Source organism: Cupressus sempervirens, chromosome 11, assembly GCF_028749045.1.
Source record: "Cupressus sempervirens isolate cs-2001-9-10 chromosome 11, ASM2874904v1, whole genome shotgun sequence".
Lineage (NCBI taxonomy): Eukaryota > Viridiplantae > Streptophyta > Pinopsida > Cupressales > Cupressaceae > Cupressus > Cupressus sempervirens.
Window position 1 is genome coordinate 61,091,295 of NC_143128.1, and position 15,898 is coordinate 61,107,192.

Genomic DNA, 15,898 nt, shown 5'->3' on the forward strand with positions numbered 1-15,898 from the left:
TATTCTAGGGTAGTTATTACTAAAGTTTTATAGTTGAGGTAGGATATTAGTCATATGTAATCTATTTAATTTTGCAATTAAGTTATTGCATTTGTTTAAAAGAAACAATGATTATTAAAGGACATCTAGAAGAATATTCTCTGTGACTTGGGTGGGGATTAAAATTTTTCCCATTACATTTTCCAGAGAGGTTTTTAACTCTTGGAGGTGCACTCTCTTTTCTTTTTGAAGCCAATTTTGTCTAAGTGTTGACATGTTTTTCTTGCTATACTTTTATGTTTTATATTTCATCATATATCAAGGTATATGAACCTTTTCTTTTGAATTCAAGGAGATGCAAAAATTTCATAATCTAATTTGATTTTGTCACTTATATAATTTAACAAGGAGAGGAATGAATTTATTGTTCACAATGTAGGATTGTTCATTTCCCTCACAATACGTATAACATTGAATTGGAATCTTCAACACACCCAATTTACTCTTCCTTAACATGCTGAAACAAACTTTAAATTCATAATTCAATAACATCATCCATTAATCTATTTTCTCACATACATATGCATAGTTTGAAAACACATAAGTGCAATGCAAGGAGGCCTCCAAAATATTTTTTTTTCTTTCTCCATTATTCAACCTGGTTCAAGGCTCCATTGGGAAAGAACCAGTAAGAAAACCCAATGTATTTGCCAATACATCAAAATTCAAATACATTTTACATAATATTACAATTCAAATGAAATCTCTTCTAAAACCTACATAAGTGCTTCCTTCCAATATCTTCAATTCTTCAAGGAAAGCAAGGAGAAGAAAAGAGCTACCCCGGGGTGAAACATCACAACATCAAAAACAAATCAAGCATGCACCCCAACCCAATTTTACACAATAGGTCCAAGCATAGAACCTAACTAGGGGGGAGGTGGATTTTCTCAATGGGAGATGTCAATCACCATACCATAACATAGCCCTTTCAAGGCTAAAACTTCAAGAACTTTCGTTCTTCAACAAGGCCCTTTCGAGGCTATTACCACAAGGATTTTCATTCCTTTCCATATCAAGAATTCACAATATCAACAAGGTATGTGTTGACAAGTAGGGGCCCATACACCCTACCTTCTTTCTCTCCTCTCACCATGAGAGGATACTCTACACCATTGAGGTAACAACCCCAAAACTACTCCAAAATGCCTTTAAGTATGATCCTTAACTCAACTAGACTTCAAGAAAACTCAAAATGGAGTTTGAGTCACCAAAACATGGAGGAGACAATCAATTTTCACAATCAACCAAAAATAGGGTTTTTGAGTGACCCTAAAAGTCAAACAAGGAGGCTAAGGGGGTGGAAAGTACCCCCCACCCATATCCTTACCCGTAGGGCACTTAAATTTGATGTTTTTAAGCCTTAAAGACATAATAGGAACAATTAAAAGCTAGGAGAATAATAAAATCAAATAACAACCTTTTAAAGATAGATAATGCAAAGATAACACAAAATACACAAGGGGTTCAGCTTTGGCTTTCCATTGGATTTTCTAGCTAAACTTCTTGCACACTAATTGCACACATTAGTAGTTCAAAAAAAACACACACACACACATATACATATATATGTATATATACATATATGTGTGTGTATATATACATATATGTGTATATATACATTTGTGTGTATATATATGTATATATGTATATATATATGTATATATATATATACATATATACATATATATATATATACACACAAATGTATATATACACATATATGTATATATATATACATATATATATACACACACATATATGTATATATACACACATATATGTATATATACACACATATATGTATATATATATATATATATATATATATATATATATATATATGCATCAAGAAATTCATGTAATTTAAAGCATCCATTTTTTACAATTCAATTGTTTATCTTATTCTATTCATTAAATTTTTTTTGAAAAATTCAAAGTGTTAGTTCTGCATTCATCTACTTCATCATCATACATGTTTATAAAGCATTAAATGATGAAATCAAATATCTGAAAGTAAAGCATCACACATCATAAATAGCATAATAATGTCCAGTGCAACAAATAATGTGCTGACATATTCAGTCATGAGTATCAAAATAATAATGTACCATCGATGCTAATATGGGTCGCGGTGAGGCCTCACATTATGTAAGAGTTAAAGTTGCCACGAGTCTAACTACTCATAATTGAATAAATACTAAAGTTTAATGTTTCACTAACAAGTGACAACACATGATCCAATACACACTATTCAATTAGAGGTTACTCATAACTTATTAAATTCATCCATGAACAATGAGTGAGACATTTTCTGTAGATCTATGACCATGATTTATTGTAAGATGGGGTTTCTCGAGACAACGGATTATTTACTTGGCTACAGTTTGAAAAGTGGTATGATAGTAGAAGATTATTTGGTTTATGTTGCTCTGATGGAGGCTTACAGAAAACAAAATATGTGGCAGAATGCTGAAGAGATATCTGGGCAGCTTCAGTTGTCAAACTTGCCCATAAATGCAAAGGTTTACAATGCTCTCATATGTGCATATGCTCAGAGTGGCCAGCACAAGCAAGCACAGATTGCATTTGATCAAATGTTGAAAAACGGGTTGTCACCCACAGTGGACACCATCAATGGCCTCATGCAGGCATTGATTAATGGAGAAAGATTGGAACATTTGCAAATCCTAGTTGAGGAATTACAACAGATTGGATTTACGATAAGTAAAAGTACCATCTCTCTAATGTTTAATGCATTTGCCAAAGCTGGGAATATTCCTGAGGTAAAAAGGATTTATAGTGATATGAAAGCTGCAGGTTATTCTCTTAACATGCAACTTTATAGAACCTTAATCAAATGACATAGCAAGAGAGAGCAAGTCAGAGATGTAGAGTTAATTGTTGGAGATATGGAAGCAACTAGTTCTAAGCCTGATGTTGGCATCTACAATACAATGCTGAACCTGTACACATGCACAGGACATTCAAAGAAGGCAGTTGAAGTTTATCAACACATGCAAGCAGCCATGTGTGCTCCGGACAGTGATACTTATAGCATTTTAATTTCTATGTACAGTAAGCATCATAAGACTAGAGAAGCTTTTGCTATTCTGAAAGAAATGAAAAGGTCTGGTCACATACCCACATTGAATGCATACAAAGAATTACTTTATGTGTGTGGTAGACAATAGCTATGGGAAGAGATTGGAAAACTATTCAGTGAAATGCAAAATTCTTGCAAATTGGATAGGGAAGCATATTATGTCATGATGAAAACATATAGACATGCTGGTGAGCATAAAAAAGCAGAAAATCTGCTGGCTGAGATGAGAAATTCAAGGATTGAGCTCACTTTTGCAATGATGCATATGCTTATGGATTCATATGGAAAGGGTGGAGAACCAGAAAGAGCAGAAAATGTATTCAAGGATTTATATGACTGTGGATTGAATATAGGTACTGCATGGTATAATACTATTATGAATGCTTACCTTAAAATTGGTGATCATGCCATGGCAATTGAGAAGTTGATGAAGATGAGGGTGGATGGTTTTGAGCTAGATTACAGGACATGGACATGCATCATTGGGGCTGCAAGCATGTGTAAAAGTACCAGTGAAACATTATATCTTCTTAGGAATTTGGGTGTTGTAGAATTTACACTTCCAATGAGGTAGTTCTTACTTGTGGCCTTTGTTTGTTCATGGAAGTCTTTCTCTCTTTATTTTGATAACTTATTGCATTCTTCTATGTAAAAACATTTAGGCTACTAACAAAGAGTTTAGAGAAATTGATATTAGAAGTTGACGTCGTTCTGGAAGAAATGAAGATTCTGGAAGATGAGTTTGGATTTGGCCTTGTGAATGTCATTAAAGATCTTCTTTGGGCATTTGAATGGAGGGCTACAGCTACATGGATATTTCAAATGGCAGTTCAAAAGAAGATTTACCCTCAAGACGTCTTTAGGTATGTTTTTATTATATGATATCTATGAATCTTCTGGACTTGAGAGTTTGTGTCTCAGTATGTCTTGCCTATTTATTGAAAATAAAGTAGTTGCGTGGGCTGTAAATTTTCTAGAATATTTCAGGATTCTGAAAATTTGATCAAACCATTTTTTTCTTGGCTCATTTTGACCTCTGAATGCTTTTCATTATTTTCTCCTACAATTACCTGTTTGTTGGTCTACTGATTTCAACTACTTGGAATTCATAGATCCTCTAGTTTCCTTCTTAAGCTATGTGTGGATAAGGATTAGATGATTTAAAATATTGTAATTTTTAAAAATTATCTACCCCAAAATTCCACTAACAATCTATCAGAGAAGAGTCTACTATAAAGTTAAAAACAAACAATTTCTTTACCAACTAAATAGCTAGCAGTTGCACCTAAAAGAGGTGTAGCAAAATATATTATTTTAGCAAAAAAGTTAAGCAACAAATAAGAATGTGCATTTCTCTTTATTTTCCTTTATCTAATTGAAAGGTTTCATTGATAGCAAGATACATTGCATAGTTTGAAAAAGCTAGACTACATGTTTCTAGGACTGAATTTGTGAAAAATAAACATACATTAAACTATCCTTGATTGCAGCAATAGGATCATCGTGCTCTAAATTCTTGAGTTTAGTGGTGACAAAATACAATTCAGAGTATACTCAGAGTATAGAAAAAAATCTCTGCTATGGAATAAACCTGAATTCAAGTCAAGCATTCTGAACAATAATATTGACACAGAACTTAGATCTTCATTAGCAAATAACTCACATCGCCTCTAGCTAGCCCTGCAATTGATGCAACTCACCTGAAGACTGACAAAGCTCGGACTGGTGGAACCCTGGTAGCATATTTTTATTGAATTTGACTCGCATACAGTTCTACAGTCTCATTGCTCAGCTATTGAAGCCAAATTTATGAGCACTTAAATCTGGAATAGCAGCAAAAGAGTCATTCTTAAAACCTTCTACTCATTATAGCATTGCTAGTTTTTCAATTTTCTGCCAAAAGAACAGTCAAATTATAAGACCGTGCCAAGAAAGAACCCAATTACAAAAATTTCACCAAGAAACAAACACTGTGCCACATGGCTACTAGGTAAAATAATAGGTTTAATCCTAATCGTTAATAGAGAGACTTCTAGAAATTAGTATTATATCCGATAAGTGCGAATTGAAATACAACGTTCAATCCTGATATTTGATACAGAAACCTGGATTAGTCCTTGTTTTGCTCTTCTCCTGTTGTATTCATTTTATTATCTATTGTGGAACACTGAAAACACATCATTTACTTTTCGTAACCCATACATATCGTTCCATCCCTAAAATCTCCATTTTTACTTCACTTTGCCATTATTTACAAAATATTTCTTCCTAAGAATAAATTTTCTTTTTTTTAAACCCCTAATCTGTTGTTCGTTGGCCAAAATGTACACTCCCCAATGCAAGCTCTGAGTCGTAAACCCTAGTTGTGTCAAAATGTCTAATACCGACCCACAGAAATAGAGCGTTGAAAAAACACCAACATCAGATGAGCATTATATTTCAAATGGACTGCCCCAAGCACATCATTCCTAGAATCAAACAAAGGAGAATTCATAACCCTAAAATTATAAAATGTGGAAAATTATGAGAAGTTGAAATAAAACCCTTTTCCCACAATGTATAGGTATTTTTCAAGATTAAACAAAGTATATCCTCTTTTCCATGACCCAGAGGTAGAACTGCTAATGAAAAGAGTGAATACCTAAAGAGCAACAGTAACTGCTACTATAATAGTCTACTAGATCTTCTCAAGGGATGTAGTACCCAACCCAATTAATGGAATCAGGGCTCCTGTATTATGCTCAGCACTTCTTCCGACAATTCCCATGATGTTCCCTGCAAGCACTCACAGGCCCATTTATTGTCTGTATGATACAAGAACAAAAAAAAATGCACTGATTAATTTGCATATTTTGTGGTTGAATTCACTGTACAACTCCAAATCTCATTACCTTTGTAGAATTCCTGGGAGAAAGTTGAGATTATGTAGATATGAAACCACAATGGAACTACTTATTTTTTAAAGAAACCCTGACATGAAAAAGGAATTGAAGAACCTTGTGATTGGGAAAAGAGAATTGGATGATAGTATGCAATCCGCTGAATCAAGAAATTTTCAGTATTTTATTGAATTGTCTGGAGAAGAAGCCCATTTTAAGCATGAATAGAGATTTTGAAACGTGTAGGGTCAAATGAGAACGTCACCATCGATTTTGGAGCTCATAGCGTCTAGAGTCCTGGACATACCTATCGCTTTTTATTTTGAATAAGAGATTGGATGGATTGTCTTGAGATAGCATACATGCATTAAGTTTCTAATTTAATATTTCATACTCACATGAATGCCACCGACTGCAAGCATTAATGAATGTTTAATTAATTCCCACTGACTGAAGTCAAATGAAAATATTTAAGTGGCCCCAACATGCAACTAGTATATATGTCAGAGATATATATGTCAAGATATTTATTATTTGTTGACAACTATTAATATGCCTTCTATTTTCCTCCCATTTTTCTTTTGGAAAAAATCATTTATTCCTTGCCTAAATTGATCATGGCCAATGAAATATGAAATAAACAATATTTTGTATATTTGAAAAATAGTTCTTAAAAAAGAAACATTACAATAGACTATAGAAGTTGTAAAATATTTAAATTTCATTAGTGAGATTGGAAAACTTAAGGCCCCGTTTGGTTGCTGGAATATGAGTGGAATAGGAAAACGAAATTAGAATATGTTTTATATTCGTTGTTTGGTAAGCTCAATCGGAATTGGGAATAGGAAGACATATTCCAATTTTGCCCCTAAAATGAGCATATGTCTATGCCAAAAAATATCTGTTATTGGAATAGGCCATTTCCATTCCCATTCCGATTTTCCATTAAAAATATATATCTTTTTTTTTTTGAAATTTTTTTTTTTAAATTTTTGTTTTTTTGAATTTTTTTTTTTTTTGAAATTTTTTTTTTTTGAATTTTTTTTGTTAATTTTTTTTAAAAAAATTTTAAATAACATTTTTTTAAATTATATCTATTTGTTTAAAAAAATGAAAATGAAAATGAATTAACTAAAAAAATAATAAATTAAAAAAAAATTAGGAAAAATATTTTTAAAAATACAAAACTTAACCTTATTCCTATTCTATTTTTGTACAACCAAACAATAGATTAACATATTCCTAGTCGAATTCCAAGTGCACCAAACATGATTGGAATTGCTTATTTCTATTCCCATTCCTCATTTCCATTCCCATTCCATTTTTCTATTCTAATTTTCTATTCCTATGCCAGCAACCAAACGAGGCCTAAAAGAATTGCATGAATGCTTTAGTATTCCCGCCATAGGCAAGAACTAATAGTATTCCTGCTGCAGGAACTGATAGTATTCCTGCCATAGACAGGAACTAAACTATTAGTATTCCAGAACTAATAGTAACTACTAATAATAAACATGATGAAGTGTAAATATACATACAGCAGCGTAGCAACATATAGCAGGAGCGTTACATATTTACGCAAGGAGCTTCCTCCATAAAAATCTATAAATTGCATCTTCTTACACTCCTAATTGCTCAAACTTTTTACAGAAAACATCTCAAGCTAACGATTCTCTGTTGCTTCTAAGAATTTCAGGTTTTCAATCAGTTTCATTGTTTGGAACTCGTGGCCGCCTATTAACAGGTAATTCACAACTTGTGCAATTCGAATTAAGGTTTTTCTTTGTTTCATCAGAGTAAGGCCCCACCTTTAAGGTAACGCAGATAATGTGTATCACATGAAATAAGCGTTGAAGATTTTTACGATGGCACGGGAGGGATTGATTTAAACCCTAAGAAGAAAATAAAGCAAGTGCGTATGCATATTGATTTTTTTTCCCTTGTGATAATTTTTCTTCTATTAGTAAAATGGAAAATGGGAGCCCCAGGTCGATTGTGTGCGCTAATGGCAACCAATTCCCCGGGTCATTCGGGTTGCCCAGGCCTATACGTTTATGGTGTTATGCTACTTCTAATCATTTGCATGTTAATTTTTGGTGAATTTGATGGTTGCATGTCATAATTTATGGTTGCATGTTGCTTCTAATCAGCTGCATGTAAAAATTTATGGTTGCATGCTACTTCTAATCATTTGCATGTTAGTTCTTGACAAATTTGGTGGTTGCATGTCAAAATAAAAGAAATTTATGCACAGATATAACACTAGAAGTAGATTTGGGCATAAAAAAAAATCAGAAATCAGACCAGCTGAAGTGTTTTGCTATAGTGCGGATGAATAGTGAATTTGCTACAGTGTGTGAACAGTATTTGCCACAAGTTTATCGTTTATTCTTGTTGTTTTGAGGGTTTGGAAGGCTGCCAACTACATCTGCGAAAATACTACAGCAACTAATACCAGGTTTTTTCTGTCAAATTTTTATACTTTGCATTGTATTTGTTAAATACGAGACTGATATTTGTCGCAGCATGTTAAACAATTGTATGAGCACATTGACATGGCAAAAATTAATATTTAATTAGCAAATAAGAAGTTTCTGATTTTCCTATATATTGTAGTATGTGTGCCAAGTGTTTGACAAAAATGCTATGTTGAGTTATTAAGCAAATCAATTGATATCATAAAGTAGCTTGCAAGTTTCTTTATGTTGGAAAAAAAAATAGGGGAGGATACTACATGGGTCTGGGGTGGGAGGAAGAGCTAGTTATCTATTTCCATTTTTAGGGCCACTTTCATAGATGATTGCTAGGTTTTTTTTTGTTTTCAAACTGATGCTGTAATTTAAAATATTGCTTGTACCTTTTATATCTTGCAAGTACCTCTGGAATCATTTTTCTCAAAAGCTTGGTATTTATACTTGAATTTTATTCAAGGTTAATTTGATATATTATTATGTTTTCTAGAATTGAAGTTGCAGCCTCTACTGTAAGTACTTCCTTTATTATTTTTTGGGTAGGATATATTTTATATTATTTACCTGATGATTGGCCAGTCTTCACGTTTATTAATACCCTGATATCCTGCAAATGTTAAATTTTGATAATTTTAGGTAGTAGCTGTTCTAGTTAATAGACTGGTGTTACACTTTTACCAAATTGGATTATAATGTAGCTAATATTTTTTTCCCTTGCTGGGAAACTTTGTCAGAATAATTGTTTCTAATTGAAAACATTTGTGCATACTATTCTAATCTTTTGCATAGCAAGAGAGAGTTGTGTTTTTGTTATTTTTGCATCTCCTTGGATGTCATTTCACTCAATCTTTGCACGGTGATCAGTGATTCTGAAGATTAGGATTGCAAGGTGATTTTGATTTTCCAAAACAATTTCTGAACCAATTCCTTTGAAATGACGAGTCAAAGTTATCTCTGAGCTTTTGATACATTTTGAACCTCTATCTTGCTGTGAGCTTAGGCTATTTGTGGATAAGAAGTTTACTCTTTGTTGATAAGAAATAATGTTACATTTGTAGAAAGGAAAGATATTTGTCATCTCCCTTTATCAGGATGGGAACAATCTTTGGACTTTCCATTCACACATTGCCAAGGCAACCTGCTGCTGGTGCTACATGTATTGAATTTATGAAAGTCTGTTTTGCTGACATTATACATTTTTGTTGTTTCTGAAACAGAAGTAGTTAAGTTGTTTCTTATTTCATTTTGAAAGAAGTCTGATTTTTATTACATGCTTGGTATCTTATAATTAAGCCCTTCTTTGTATTTGGCACCTGATAATAGTATTTTTGTTTGTGTCAGATACGTAAGAAGTTGCATATTGCAGCCATGGGGAATCAAGCTGATGAATCACAGGCTCAACCTGGAACGAGCACATCTGATTATTATACTCATGATGAAATGCTTCAATTTAAGAAACCCGAGAAGAAGAAGAAATTGCGGAAGAAGGATAAGCTGGATGTTGATGCACTTGAAATAGAAGCAATTGCTTCTGGACTGGGTGCTGAAGACCTTGGTTCCAGGGCTGGTACACAGAGAAAGATTTTGAGGGTGGAAGCAGAGAAAGCAGAGGCTCAACAACGGAAAGATGCATATGGAACTGCACTAAATAAAGCAACAGAGGCTTCCAAAGGGCTGCGAGATGCAAAACCATCAGATGAAATGCAGGTGGATGATGATGGTGATACTGTTTTTGGTGGGGAGGACGAAGATCTATACAAATCATTGGAGAAGGCTAGGCAAGCAGCTCTAAAGAAACAAGATAAAGGTATTGGCTCTGGTCTTCAGGCAGTGGCTCGCATAGCAGTATCTGCAAATCAGTTGAATGGAGATAGCCAAAGCCTGTCATCAAATGAAGCACCGGACAATAAAGTTTTATTTACCGAGATGGAAGAGTTTGTGTGGGGTTTACAACTTGATGAGGGTGCGTAGCAAAATAAGAAATATTAGAATTAATGATATAGATTTTTTATTTCTTCTTTTGTGTTAGCAAATAGCATTGATGAGTTTGATTTCTCATATTATATTTTCAATTTTCTGTATTTCGTTTAATGGAATTTCCTTGTTCTTGGAACCAGAATCTCACAAACTTGCAGTTGAAGATGTCTTCAATGAAGAAGATGATATTTCAGAACCTAAAAAAGAAGATTCTCCTCGTGAAGAAAAAGGTGTGGATGCTAGAATCGATGAACAAGGCAGAACTGATGAACAAGCCAGAATCTGATCATCATAAAGAAGACAGGGAGGAAGAGGTGATAAGAGATGACAATATTAAAGAAGCTTCTGTTGGAAAAGGTTTGGCAGGTGCCTTGCAACTGTTTAAGGAAAGGTGTGCGTTCAGCGAGACTGTTGATTGGGGTGGAAGGAATATGGATAAAAAAAAGAGCAAGCTTGTCGGTGTCCGAGACAATGATGGACCAAAGGAGATACTTCTGGACCGTCTAGACGAGTTTGGTCGTGTAGTAAGTATCTTTATTTCTAGAGATGTCATGTTCTTAAAGCATATGTTTCATTTATAGCTCAAAACAGCAATACTGCATTATTCAAAGAAACAGAGTCGCTTGATGCTGTCTTTTTTTGTAGATGACACCGAAGGAAGCATTTCGAAAGCTATCGCACAAGTTCCATGGAAAAGGCTCTGGCAAAATGAAAGAAGAGAAACGAATGAAACAGTATCAGGAAGAGTTGAAGCTAAAGTAAATGAATTCTGGGGACACCCCATTAATGTCCATGGAGAAAATGCGTGATGTTCAGTCCAAACAGCGGACTCCTTATGTTGTCCTTAGTGGTCAAATCAAACCAGGGTAAATTTGTCACCTCTCTCATGAAAAAAAGAGTTATTTTACTGAAAGCATTCTATATTTGTTTGATTGTTGCCAGTAGTAATTTGATTTGTCTATGTTTTTGGGCTGCCGTAGGCAAACTAGCGATCCAAGAAGTGGTTTTGCAACTGTTGAGAAGGAGCACCCGTGAAGTTTGACACCAATGCTTGGTGATAGGAAGGTTTGTGCTATCATCATGTCTCATCAGATTTTTGTTTATTCCATTTACCACAAAAACTGAATTTCAGAATTTATTATGCATATTTTACTTGAATGCCACAATTGTTTGTATTGTCTTTACACTCACATCATTGCCTTCATTATAGGTTGAGAAATTTTTAGGTATAAAACGCAAGCCTGAAGTTGGAGCAATGGGTCCTCCAAAGAAACCAAAGACTTCATGATGTTGGAGATAGCAATCATATGTGGGATCTGGACAGTGTTGATTATTGATGCTACTAAAGGACTCTTCAGTTCTAACCTACAAAGGCTGCCTAACAATTGCTTCTCTGATGTTTATGTGATCTGGTTGTTTTGGCAAACCGAAGATTTGGGATACAAGTTGTTTGTGTTTTGGGAATTACATCTTTCAATCAAATAACATGTGGGTTTATGAGATGTTGATGCCAAAATAGTGTAAAGAAAAGTAGTAGTGCATTTGATATGGCAGGTCAGTATGCAATGGGTTATTGAAGAAATGGATAGAATGTATTGACCTTTGTCTGATATTTGATGGGGTTTTCATCTAGGGATGTTGTTATGGTGTAGATTTTCTTTTTTCTTTTCAGGAATTTCTATAGCAATAGCATCAGTGACTGAAGCAAAGAAATAGCCCTACCCAGATGGTTCTGCTCAAAAATGTATTTTGACCAATGTTTCTCAATATATGTAAGGTTTTCTACTTTTAACCCTATATTGTTGTTTTGTTTGGCAATACACTTAGGTGTCATGCTTGGTCGCTATATTGCTTATTTTTCCTTTGGTACTGCAGAGCTATTCACCAAATCTCCCTTACCTCCATTACGATGTTTTGCTATTTTAGTTTTGTCGGAAAGTACATTTGTGTACACTGTTTTGCTTCTTGCTTTTCTGTACATTCCGAGTTTCTTGGCTTTAGTTCCTCTTATTGGTGACTACAAATTTCAGGGATCTGTGGTTTAGTGGTGAATATGGATTTTTGAAATTGTTCTACAGCCCCATGAGGAACTTTTAGTGGCTGCTATTCACCAATTCACGATTTTGTTTTTAAAATGCTTTAACAAAGCATCTGATAGAAATTTAAGATTCCAAACTTTAAAATACATTAAGTTTTAATTCAGTTTTCAATTTCTTGTTTGATGACGTTGAAATCCACTCTTTAAGACGAGACAGTTTTAATTTGAAAATTTGTGGCTCTGAAGTGTTCCTGTGGTTCCATATCTTGCATTCACAAAATGCTTATGTGACTGTCATGCCCTACATTTTCAAGTTGTTCCTGGCTTCTATACCAAGACAAGAGTGCCGTGCTATAAAATAATGTTTCTCGATCAACATCTAATTTAACTATCTGTGTGATTTCTGTTAATGTTTAAATACCAGTAATGAAAAATAACAGCAGATGTAAGAGGAAAAACAAAGACACCAAGATACCCTGGGAAAACCCTCATCCTCGAGGGAAAGACCCAGGCAAACCAAGAAAAATCTCTTTATTGACTACTGAATGTATCTGAATACAATTCTCTCAAATGCTGAGACTGCATGCTTAGAGCAAACCCTATACAGATTACTTTATAACAATAGTGTAAAGTCAGATAACCTCCTCTCACAGACTGATGTATGTCTTAATACGACACTTAAGGTACAAAAATACTCACGAAGAACTACACACAGATTACATTCTGTATCAGGCATGCTTGATAAAATTCAGACTCTGCAGATATAGTTCACAACAATATAAACATTATCTGCTTCAGACTTGATGGTAGCAACCCATACATAAAATGCGACTCCAAATATATTCCGCTGGGAATAGCAAGAAACCCAAATTACCACTGTAAAGTCTCTACTATTACTTGGTGGTAATGATTCATGGTCTTGGCTGACTTTGACAGCCACGTAGATGCTGGGAGGTGAGTACCAGCAGTTACGAAAAGATGAGATTCTTTGCATTCCAAACAGCCACGTAGGAACGGCCACTGTGGAGCTCAACAAACATGCACACATATCACTAAGGACTCTTCATTGACCTCAAACGACATGACTCTACATATGGAATACGGTCCAGATAGTAAATTCTTCACATTCTTAGAATACTTGATCATGAGAAAGAAATAGACATTGCGAAGGCATCACAAACATACCACCTATAGTAGGTAGGAAAAATGTCTCCTGCAACAACAAACTCTAACACTCCCTATTAGCAAAAAAGATACTTTTCAGATTCTTGTTTTATGGAGTCTGTCAACAACACAGCGCAATGGCTACACCTATTTGTGAGAAGATTTTTTATATATCATGGATTCTCTCAGCATGATATCATCATGGAGTCACTCAACATGATGCTCAACATGACTGTGTATGTGTAAAATAAACACAAGCTCCCATCACAGAGTCACTCAATATTATTTTGTCATGGAGTTTGTAAATATGATATCCACTATGGCTACTCCCATGAGTGGAAAGACCAACAAGCTCTTTCACCTCAAAATTCTCTGTCTCCGAGAAAAATGCATTACAAGAGTTTTCAGCTCAAATTTCTTCGTCTCCAGAAAAATGCCTTCCACATCAAATGTCTCCATCATAGAGAAATGCATTATAGGGGCTCTCACCTCAAATTTCTTGGTTTTAGAGAAAATGTATTAATACACATATTAAGAACAAGTGAATGCTAAGATTCACTCTCAGCAGGGGCAGCTCACAGCTTTGATCATCACAATCAATTACAATTGGCTTTCAAAGAAACAATGCTTGCTTGCTGATCCCCTTCAAAGTACTTGGCACTCTCCATCTGCCACTGAAGCTCCTAATGTCAAATCCAGACTGGCTGTGCAATGCCGTTCTCTGCAGCTGAAGATATTTTTTAATGGAATTTATCTCCCTCTGAATCATCACAATCAATTACAATTGGCTTTCAAAGAAACAATGCTTGCTTGCTGATCCCCTTCAAAGTACTTGGCACTCTCCATCTGCCACTGAAGCTCCTAATGTCAAATCCAGACTGGCTGTGCAATGCCGTTCTCTGCAGCTGAAGATATTTTTTAATGGAATTTATCTCCCTCTGAATTCCATTTCTTCCTCTTTGAAGAAACTGATTGGAATGACAATTTGTTTAGGTTCTTCCTCTTTAATGAAGTTATGTACCAACAATTCAGTCCCATGGCTGCAAGCAATGTACATGTTCATTTATTAACTATTGCCGCAACCTGCATAACTTTCTTACAAGATGCATCAAGCTCTTACTTCCTTGAATCCCTTATGAAATCTCTCATCATCCTTTTGTTTCTTGATCTGTCCTGGAAGTATTTTAGAGAGATAAATAATAGACTAATAGTTCATAGAGTCAAGCTATCCTAAAGTGAAATATCCAGATCACTGCTAAGAGCATACATGATTCACTATTCCCGCGTTATTGCATGAATTAATAATTTATCACTAACTACATAAAATTTCATGATCAATATTCAAAGGTACAACCATCAAATACTTATCTCTTGGTTGTTGATCCTCAGACTTGATCCCTTACAGCTTTTTGATGTAATAAGATCGAAATCCAGATAAATTACTCTCTGTACACTTGGAGGCATAACATCCTGATAGATAGCAAGTCTGGGACCAAAAACATACACAATTCCTATCTCCAGCAAGGTCAGGCTTTGGGAAGTCCATTTCCCATTATAAACCATTCAAGTAAGGCGTTCTCTGTGGCCTAACAACAACATGCCATTTTCTTGTAACTCGAGCAAAATGAATCTTTGCACCCAGAAATGCCACCCCTTTATTACACGATTACATAGAAAAATGATCTAAGCTTCCAGATTGCATTGGGTCTCAGATTTTAAAAAATATCACAGAAACAATCTGTATAAACTTCCAACAACAATCACCAGAGAAATTTTCTGAAGTGGCTCCAATAATCACAAGGCTATGAAGTATTTTCTACTTGCTATGAGAATATGTCCATGGACTGGGCATCATTACCCTCACAATGATATACGGCAGCACTAGGGAATGCAGTTTCTTGAAAGGACGAACAAGAATAATTTTACCCAGTTGCATATGTAGAAGTTGGCTCATTACACAGTTGAAAAATAACACCTTGGATTTCAATCAATTGCTCGAAACTGCTATTTTCTTTTATTGAACTTGGCTCTGATACTATGTCAATGTTTTTAGTATTTATAGCGGGAATGAAAAATAACAGCCGAACATAAGGGGAAAAATAAAGACACCAAGATTACCCTGGGAAAATCCTCCTTGAGAGAAAAACCCAAGCACACCAAGAGAAATCTCTTTATTGAATACATAATGTGTTTAAATACAATTCTATAAAATGCTGAGACTGCA

General features: G+C 34.6%; 1 non-coding gene and 1 pseudogene across 2 annotated transcripts; both read left to right on the forward strand.

Annotated features, from left to right (window-relative positions):
- Positions 1-9,543: 9,543 nt before the first annotated feature.
- Positions 9,544-9,664, forward strand: LOC149528248 (U6atac minor spliceosomal RNA). The gene has a single exon (XR_016359423.1). It is a non-coding gene; the product is annotated as a U6atac minor spliceosomal RNA (small nuclear RNA).
- A 75-nt stretch (positions 9,665-9,739) lies between these two features.
- On the forward strand, positions 9,740-12,269 carry LOC149528249 (SART-1 family protein DOT2-like; annotated as a pseudogene). The gene is made up of 5 exons (XR_016358349.1): positions 9,740-10,460; positions 10,613-10,996; positions 11,118-11,338; positions 11,453-11,537; positions 11,683-12,269. The product of XR_016358349.1 is annotated as an SART-1 family protein DOT2-like (transcript).
- The last annotated feature ends 3,629 nt before the right edge of the window (positions 12,270-15,898 follow it).